The sequence below is a fragment of the Ornithorhynchus anatinus genome, chromosome 5 (assembly GCF_004115215.2).
Source record: "Ornithorhynchus anatinus isolate Pmale09 chromosome 5, mOrnAna1.pri.v4, whole genome shotgun sequence".
Lineage (NCBI taxonomy): Eukaryota > Metazoa > Chordata > Mammalia > Monotremata > Ornithorhynchidae > Ornithorhynchus > Ornithorhynchus anatinus.
The window spans coordinates 86,722,604-86,732,960 of NC_041732.1; the positions used below are offsets into that span (position 1 = coordinate 86,722,604).

The 10,357-nt window shown below is 40.3% G+C and overlaps 1 long non-coding RNA gene across 1 annotated transcript; it reads left to right on the forward strand.

The window, feature by feature from the left end:
- The first annotated feature begins 1,015 nt into the window (after positions 1 to 1,015).
- On the forward strand, positions 1,016 to 5,755 carry LOC114812230. The gene is made up of 3 exons (XR_003759879.2): positions 1,016 to 1,110; positions 3,214 to 3,337; positions 5,367 to 5,755. It is a non-coding gene; the product is annotated as an uncharacterized LOC114812230 (long non-coding RNA).
- Positions 5,756 to 10,357: the final 4,602 nt, after the last annotated feature.

Here is a 10,357-nt window from a genome sequence, read left to right on the forward strand (position 1 = left end):
ACTCTCAGAATTTCACCCAGCAAAGTGCAGAGGACATTTGAAATTCAAAATGTAATTGGTTTTCATAAAGTACCAAAGAGGAAGAAGAATCTGAAAAGTCTTAGCATACACACATGGTAATAGGCTGTTCATAGTGAACGCAGGTGCTGAAATCACAGAGGTTTTGGGATAGATCCCAACAGACCTGAATTAATGAGATAATAAATATTTATGGTTTTGCATATTTGACCAGACCATGAGATAAACATGCTGTATTCTGCTCGGTTTAGAGAAACAATATCTTAGCTAAAATGCAACCTCTCCCCCAACAACCAAAAAAAGAAAAATGAAATAAAGCATCTCAAAATTGTAAATAATTTGTGTTTCAGACAAGCTGTCAGATTGCTGAGTTATTGAAACCTGTGTTCATTTCTGACAAAACAGGAAAAGGAAATTTCCAATATCCAAGAGATGTCACTCATACAATTCCTCTAAGTGTAATAGTGCTACTGCCAGGGATGGATTCTCTGACTAGAGGAAGAGTGGGGCTGAACCCAGGCAGCTTAGCAGGTGATTGATCCATAAATCATCCACTGACAAATCGGTAAAAAACTATGTTTATATTAGAGAATCACATTTTTATATTTCTCTGTCGTGATTTCTCTCTCAGGGCTCCCCTGAAGTCATTAATTTTAAGCTTAATAGAGTTCTTTGTAGTGCGATTCAAATATGAAAATGAAAACTATTTTACCTTTCTATGGTTCAGTTGGAGAGATTTTTTAGTACAAAGCCACTGAGTTATATGAAGGATATGACTCTGGAAAGCAAGCCTTCCCAGGTTGTGCTTGTATATTTCAGCCTTGGCTGCCTCGTTAAACTATCGATGTGGGGCTTTGACACTAAAGAGAGACCAACTGTCTGTCACTGGTGACACTACTAAACGACACCATAGTAGAGACCCTGGTTAAACGTCTGCTTGTTTCGCTTCCTCAAAATAATTGATTTTTGCCTTGTAGAAAATGACAATGGTGAATTACAAGGAAAATGAACCCAGATTTCCTGCTTTGCACTTTTCACCTCGACAGTCATATGGAAGCTTTGATCCAACCTTGAAAATCATGCTTTGGACAGGTTTGCTGGTTAATTCGTTTTATAGGCCACCACTTGACTGAGCATTCTGGGCAACTAGATTGAGGCATCTGAGCACTGGGGTTCTCTTGGGAGCAGGAATCACTGTTAGAGGAGGCTGCTTCTCTATTCTTTGCCCGCATAAATACACTGACATTGAGGTCTTGGTCTCCTGGCTGAATTTAAAGAATTTTCCTTAGTCAGTATGGCAAAGATAGAATTGTGAGATAACTCTCTGTTTACTACCACAGCTGGTCAGGCAATCTCTCTAATGTGTTAGTCCTCCTCCTGATTCCAGACTTCAAGGAGACTGTGGGGAATCTGGAGGGAATTCCAAAGACTGCATTTTAGCTGATTTAAATGACTCAAAACAAGATCTATGAGGGAAATTTAAAATACATGAACGATGACTAATAAGGCAGGAGTGAAGAAAGCTGAGAGGTGACTTTAAATCTGAAAATGATTTTAAAGAGAATGGAGACCAGATGTTTTCACTTTCAAGGAAATGAGCACAAGAGGAAGGCTGGAAACTCTTGCATGATAGATTTAGGTGAGTCACAGAGAAAATATTCTGATTGTAAGAATCAATGAATCAATGGTATTTATTTAGTGCTTACTGCTTGCAGAACATGGTACTACGTGCTTGGGAGAGTACAACACAGTACTTGAAAATATCTCCTCTAGGATTCACTCTTACTAGTCTTCACCTCCATGGTCCTGGCTATATTATTAGCTTCCCTAAACACTTATGTATCCATAGGTTTTTGTATTCCACTTACTTTTTTGTTTGCTCACTTTTGAGCAGAGATATCTATATTTTCCCTCTTCTGTATAGTAATAGTAGTAGTAATACTATCTTTTGAACACATATCCTGTGCAAAGCACTGTACTAAGCCCTGGAAAAATTAATAGATGTGAGAATTTGACACAGCAGCTCATTCCCAAGAGGCTCAAAGTATTAGAATAAGGGAGTCAGGGAGAGTGGTACAATTACCAACAGCGATAACAAAATCCAATGAGAATGCCTGTGATAAATAAACTTTTTGATAGGTAAGGTAGGTGGGGTAACAACTCCGGTGGAGAAAAGGCTTTTGTAGGAGCTAGAGCGGGTCAAAACCACCACTCCAACTCCCTATCCCTCACTGTCCCAGAAGAATCATTCTGGAATTTTTTCCCTATACAGGGGCCAAGGTCCAACTAGTATAAACTTATTTCCAACACTTATTTAACTTCCAAGGGGAGGGGCTGTTAAGTGATACATAAGAAATGATAAAACAGTAACAACCAAAACATCATTATAATAATAATAATGGTATTTGTTAAGTGCTTACTATGTGCAAAGCACTGTTCTAGTGCTGGAGGGATACGAGGTGATCAGGTTGTCCCACGTGGGGCTCACAGTCTTGATCCCCATTTTACAGCTGAGGGAACTGAGGCCCAGAGAAGTTAAGGGACTTGCCCAAAGTCACACAGCTGACAAGTGGTGGAGCCAGGATTAAAACCCATGACCTCTGACTCCCAAGCCCGTGCTCTTTCCACTGAGCCACGCTGCTTTAAGGATAATGATTATGCAGTTATCCCTGGATATTTTTGGGACACTTGCTAGAAAATCCCCTGCAAACAAGGTGAAAGCATGAACTGCCCATCTGGGCTCAATGGGCTCACAGCACTGAACAGTTTAACCAATGTCTCACCAGGGCCTGAATTCCTGTGGGAGGGAGGGGCCAAGGTGGTCAGCCAGTCATTGAAGCAGTGGAGATGTAGCTACTGGCAAAGACACAGCAAGGACTTAGGAGAAAAGACTGGGGTTGTAAGTATGGCTATCATGAATAGGTGAAATCGTCGACATTAAGGACTACTGTATGCCTTAAGATCAATAGTTTATCATGACTAGAGGAGCAGAGTTTAGGTTTCTTAGAGCTCAGAGTCTAACAGTCTGAGTCCTATTTTTTTTAAGCTATGAGCCCCATGTGGGACAGAGATTATGCCTAACTTGATTATATTGTATTTACTCCAATGTTAAGTATAGGGCTTGGCACATAGTAAACACTTAATATGTATCATTCTATTTTATATGACTGATCTGTTTCTGCCTGTCTCCTTTAGACTGTAAGCTCCATGAGAGTAGACACCGGAATTTCTACTTCTTTGGCATGTTCCCCGAGCATTCAGAATAGGGGCAATAAATAACAATGACGATAATAGGATGGAAAATTCTCAAATCTCTTATGTAAGTATTAAAGTTTCCATGGTTTCCTTCATACTCTGGAATGAGTTATGTTCGACATTAAAATGGGAGAATAAACTAGGTGATGACTCAAATTTATTTCTAACATTGTGATTTCTGTGATCTGTATCTTACATAATCACTTAGCATTATCTGAAGTGAAGATTAACAGGTTCTGCATATCTGTCAAGACCTTGGAGACTATATTTACAGCTATTATTTTCAAAGATGGTACTGTTGATGGTGAGATCCTATCAATAGCTAAAGATATCAACATGGAACTGATATTCCTTTATGCATTTTGAGCATGTAAAGATAGTTTTCCTTGCTGCTCTGAAGTCATTTTTAAAGAGGACCTGTCTTCTTTCCAGTCAACTTCTTGTGTATCCTGTCCTTAATGATGCCTTTGCTCAAGAACAACCATCTCAAGAAGAACAACCATTGTTTTAATGGTTGCCTGCCAGAATGATCTGTCAACCCACTGGGGCAACATGACCTAGTGGATAGAGCATGGGCCTGGACACAGAAGGACCAGGGTTCCAATTCCGGATCTGCCACTTATCTGCTGGGTGACCCTGGGAAAGTCACTTAACTTATCTGTGCCTCAGTTATCTCATTGGTAAAATGGGGATTAAGAGTGTGAGCCCCACGTGGGACAGGGACTGTGTCCAACCTGATTAGCTTGTATCTACCTCAGCACTTAGAACAGTGCTTGACACATATTGATAGTTTTATTAGTACCATTACCATCATCATCATCCCCTGTGATGTCACAGTGTTTAGGGAAATTCTTGAAAACATCCTTAAACTTATTATTCTGCCTTCTCTACTTGAGGAGTACCTCTCTTTGATTTAGCTATAAAGTGCAAGCCACATATTAGATATTCAATTTTGGGAAAAAGCTATTTTATAGTTCCTATTTCTCCAAAGGAATGTGCTAACTCTGCATTCCTTCAACTTGGAAATAACCTAACAAAATAAAGGGCTGCAGCAGTTTTCAAAGTGACTCCTATTTCTGGTGGATGAGCCTCTTTTTCCTAAGAAAGTCAGTTATGATTTATGATAAAGGAGCATACAGTGGTTTCTGCTGAATGAAATTAAAAGAATCCTCATTTAATAATTACCTGTAAAAGACAGTGAATGAAGGCCCCTAGCCACTGTAACCTAAGCCCTCTGTAGCATAATCCCATTATAACCAAACCTTACCATAATTTGAATTTGTTACAAATGGAGACATTCATAGTCACGCTAGTGTCAATTTGAAATTCTTCAGTAAAGAAAATGTCACATTGCTCTTTGATGAAACAGTGAACTAACTGCTGAAGTTGATTTGTCCTTTAGAATTTAGACTATTTTCTGTTGGATTAGAAATAACTAAAATATGTATTTTTGAATAAGGGTTTAGATGAAAATCAAAAGACGGTAATAAAAATCCTCATAAATAACAAAAACACTAAATATTTCTGAAACCCAATAAATTCCTGAACACTGAAATGGAAAAGCAATATTTTTAAAGTATGTTTCTTGCCAAATATGAAGAAAATGTGTCATTAATATGGATAGGTTCTCCCACAGTCAAGCCCTTGCAGCCAGTGGATTTTAGCCATACAAGACACTCTGTTTGCAATAGAAATTGACATTGAGTCCCGTTCTTCTAATTGAATTTGACAAAAAGAAAGAGAATGTGTTTACAGTCTTTAATATAATGATTTTATTTTATTTTTATCCCCAAAGTCACAGTGGGGGAGTACTCTTTCGTTTGATCATATTTAGCAAATGATGCAGGTCACTGATGGTTGCCACATCTATTTTGTTTTGTTTTTAACTCTACATGGAAGAGATCTGTTAAGAGCCTTCCCATTTCTGTAAACTTTTTGTAACCTAATATGAGTCATAAACAGCTATTTTTGGACAGTTCTTTTCTAACGATTGAGTGAAAGTTTTTGTCATTCGCTACTTCATAGCCATGTTCATTAAGTTTGTGTCAGAAAAGTTCCTCTACTTATATGTTTCCACCCTGTTTTGGTTTCAGGCATTTTAATGACGTCGGCTTTTATATTAGAGATGGGGACTCTCTGGAAACGACTTTGGTGCCCTTTCATTTGATTGGTTCCCACAGAAATCATCCAAGAAGCTGCAGTGAATCATTCAGACTCATTACCTTCAAGAGGTAGGTTAGCCTTTCTTCAATTTCATCTGACTGCAAATGGGATCGGAAACTTTGATTTTTGTATTATCTTCTCAACTTGAGCCGACAAGGATATGAAATCACAATGGAAAAGTCTTTGTGATTTTGTGGCTAACATCTCCATCCACTCTCCTTCTTTCATTACGGTGTATCTTCTGAGGCTTCTACAAATGAACAAAAAAGGGAGGAAGAGAAAAAACAAATTAAAAATAAAGTGAACTACCCTGACTACATTTGAATACCAGTGTAATTGCTTAAAAATTGTTGAGAAACTGTTTTGCACCTTGGTTTTTAAGGTTCTCTAGTACAGATTGAGAGCATGGAACAAAGAGAAGAGAAGCTAGAATGATGAATTAGTGTTTGAGGTTTTCTTCTCCACAGAGAGAAAATAAATGTGCTCTTTTCTTTCTGTTTGGTCACATGTGAGCAAAGATATATTATATCTAAGTCCACCACACACTAATACAATTCAGACTAAAAATAAAAAGAGACATTTTTCTATGTTGTTTTCCTATAGTAACATAATCAATGTTTGTCAGCCATATTTTTATATTAGTATGGCTCCCATATTTCATATCATGAATTGGGTCTTAACTTTTGCTCTCTACTGCTATTTGTAGGAGTAAAAAGAAAATTTTAGGGGATGATGAACCTAAATAAGAAGTGGTAGAATTCCTAACTGGCAGTTGTGATAATAATAAATGAGGCATTTATTAAGAGCTTACTGTATACCAAGGACTGTTTGAAGTGCTGGGGTAGACACGAGATAAATCAAATCATAGCTTTAACTGAACTCCGGACAATAAATTAATCTATTTTGTCTCCCTTCCTCTAATAATAAAAAAGAAACCCAACTTTAAAAATAAAGACAATTCCCTAAATTAAATAGTTATAGTGTTTACTATTAATATAATAATTGATAAAATATCAATTAACAATGTAATAATGATGTCCAAAGCAGAACTCTTCATCTACACACCCAAACCCTGTCTTCCTCTGACTTCCCCATCACCATATACAACGCCACCACCTCAGTGTCTCACAAACCCATAACCTTAGCATTTTCTTTGCTTTGTCTCTGTCATTCAATCCATATATACAATCTGTTCCCAAATCCTGTTGGTTCTACTTTCTCAACATCTCTAAAACCTGCCCTTTCCTCTCCAACCAACCTGCTACATTAGTCCAAGCCCTTATCCTAGCTGCATGGTGTAATGGATAGAGCATGACTCTGGGAGTCAGAATGTCGCAGGTTCTAATACTGGTTCCACTACTTGCTACTGTGTGGCCTTGGGCAAGCCACATAAGAGAAGCAGTGTGGCTTAGTGGAAAGAGCAGTTTTGAGAGTCAGAGGTCGTGGGTTTTAATCCCGACTCCGCCACTTGTCTGCTGTGTGACCTTGGGCAAGTCACTTAACTTCTGTGGGCCTCAGTTACCTCATCTGTAAAAATGGGGATTAAAAAATGTGAGCCCCACATGGGACAATCTGATTACCCTGTATCTACCCCAGTGCTTAGAACAGTGCTCTGCACATAGTAAGTGCTTAACAAATACCATAATTATTATTATCATTATTATTGGGCACATCACTTCACTTATATGTTACCTAAGTTATCTCATCTATAAAGAGGGGATTAAAACTGTGAGCCCAATGTGGGACTGGGATTGTGGCCAACCTGATTTGTTTCTGTCCACCCCAGTGCTTTATACAGTGCCTGCAACATAATGAGCACTTAGAAATACTATTATTATTCTTATTAATGTTTTAGGGGCTAGAGAGTTCACCAGGCCTTTTACTTGCCAAAATAATCTCTAAAATCACCTGAAAAAGGGATCAAACTTTTCCCATGATCGATTCATGCGGAAGCGAAGGATGTCTTACCCTGATTAACTTTTCCTAATGGGGAAGGATATTCTCATGAGGGGCTTTCTTAGTGAAATTTTTCCTGGGAAGTTTAGTCAAGGTAAGGAGACCTCTTTGTGCCAAGTTTTAAAGGATAAGGCTATCTAAAGACTGTCACACTCTATTGACTTGTTTTTCCTGGAACCTTCTAGGAAGGTTTCTTTCCCTGCCTCCAAATATAGGCTTAGCTAGAATGGTTACCATAATAGCTTGACTCAAGCTACTTCAGGCATTTTTCCTGGACACAGAAGGCTGGAGATATGGATTGTTAGAGGCAGAAAGGACGACACTGCTTTCCTATAATCAAGGATGGAGTTTTTTTTAGAGTATTCACTGCATACGTCCATCAGACTTCACACATTAGGCCAGACATGAGTGTAATGTGATAAGGGGCTGAGTTTCAATGATAATTACTTTCCCTGCTTTCAAAAGCTTATTGAAACCACATCTCCTCGAAGAAGGCTTCCAAGACTAAGCCCCACTTTTCCTCATCTCCCACTCCCTTCTTCATTGCCCTGACTTGCTCTCTTGGCTCTTCCCCTTTCCCAGACCCACAGCACTTAAGTACACAGCAGTAATTATATTTATTTATATTGGGTCTCTCCCCACTATCTCATCCAAACTGTAAGCTCTTTGTGGGCAGGGCTTTTCACTGTTTATTGTTGTGTTGTACTTTCCCAAGTGCTTAGTACAGTGTTCTGTACATAGTAAGCACTCAACAAATACGATTGAATAAATGAACTCAAGCAAAAATAAAAAATGAGGAAAGGGATGATGGGTCTGGAGGCTGCTGCTCCAGTTCCATCTCGACCTCCCACCTGGCAGGCAGAGACAGAAATGCCTGGAGGAGGCCTCTATCTTGTCTACAGAGAAACAGTGTTGCTTAGTGGATGGAGTACAGTCTGGGGAGTCAAAAGGACCTGGGTTCTAATCCCAGTTCTGCCACTTGTCTTCTGTGTGACCTGGGACAAGTCACTTCACTTCTCTGGGCCTCAGTTACCTTGATAAAAATGGAAAAATGGAGATTAAGACTATGAGCCCCATGTGGGGCAGTGACTGTGTCCAACTGATTACCTTATATCTACCCCAGAGATTAGTACAGCTCCTGGCTGAAATGAGCAAGAGTGACTCCATCTTGTAATGCAGAAGCCATTATCTAGGAGACTATTCTTTGACTTCATGACCAACAAGGACGAAGGAGGAATTGGAGGAGAGACTGAATTATCTTGCTGAGAAGTTAAAGGAGGGAGGACTTGAATTGCTGAGGAGAAACCAAATTCTCCTGTTGAGAAGTTTGAGGAGGACTGGAATGATTGGGGAGAAATGGAGTGACCTTGCAGAGGGGTTTGAGGAAGAGCTAAATTGATCTTCTGGGCAGGAGAAAGACTTTCAGATGGGGTTATGCTCAGGGGGAGATATTGTCCCTCCTGGTTTATGTGGTAGCAAGCACAAGACAACAGGCAATCCTGAGTAGCCCCCACTGAACCCTCCCAAAACAACTGATAAAAGGGGGAAATGGTCCTGGAACCCCCCCCCCCCCCCGCACATGGCAAAACTACTTTAGCCAAGACACCTACAGCGCGACCACGGCCAAACCACCTAAAACCTGAACCAGGATGACATACTGTGGGCGGCTGGACTCCTTGAACCTCCTCCAACATGGGATAATCTTCAAGAAACTTGGGAAAAACCAGCTGGATTGGTAACTATCAGTGTTGTAATTTGTACGTGTGTGTGTGTGTGTGTGTGTGTGTGTGTGTATGAATCTACCTCCTGTGTTTAGTAAGCTAAATATGAAATAAAGCTTTCCGCTGAAGACAGTGGTGGTTTGGTTTCACTTTGAACTTGACAGCGAGTGCCTGACCCAGTAGAAGATCCAGGTTAGTTAGGGCTGCCCAGTGAGGGGAGGTGAATCTACAGATCTCATCCCAGGGGCCAGGAATCTGCTGAGAGGTGAATCTTTGGATCTTGTCCCAGAGGATCATGCATTGGGGTGAGAGGCATCCAAGGATCTCATACCAGTAATCTAGGTGAGGTCATCCGAGGATCTCATCCTCAAGGGTGAGGTGAATCTTTAGCAACCTGGGGGAGGTCAGGCACTGCCACAGAGTAAGTGCTTAACAAGTACCATTATTATCATTCTGCCTTTCCCCCTACCCACACCCAGAGCAACTCTCCTTTGTAGCCAGTGGGGACCAGAGGCAGCCTCTGGGTGACTAAGCCTGGAACTTCCCAATACCAGCATAATGGGAACCTCCTTCTCTCCCTGCTTCTCCCCTCTCCATAGAAAGCTCTGCTGCCTATTCCCCTAGAATCCATCAGTCCATCAATTGTTATTATTGAATGTTCACTGTGTGTACAATACTGTACTCAAGTCTTGGGAGTGATCTCCTTCTTGCTAAATCAGACAACCTTTACTTTATCCAAATCCTCCTTGACCTTTCAGCTGCCTTTGACACTGTCAACCATACCTTTCACCTAGTGAATGTAAGCTCATTGTGGGCAGGGAATGTGTCTGTTTATTGTTATATTGTACTCTCCCAAGCACATAGGACAGTGCTTTGCACACTGTAAGCCCTCAATAAATTTGATTTAATTGAATGAATGAAAGAAATATTTTCCAACATCAGCTTCACTGACAATGACCTCTCCTGGTTTCCCTCCTATCTCTCTGGCTGCTCATTCTCAATATCTTCCGTGGGCTCCTCCTCTGCCTCCCACGCTTTTCTATTCCCCTTCTCCACCCACTCCCCAGGAGAGTTCATTCATTCTTATGGCTTCAGCTACCTCCTGTAGGCAGATGATAACCAAATCTACATCTCCAGCCCTAATCTCTCTTCCTCTCTGCCGTCTCATATTTTCTCCTGCCTTCAAGCCATCCCTACTAGGATGTCTGCAGTATCCTCAAATTTAACATTTCCAAAACAGAATC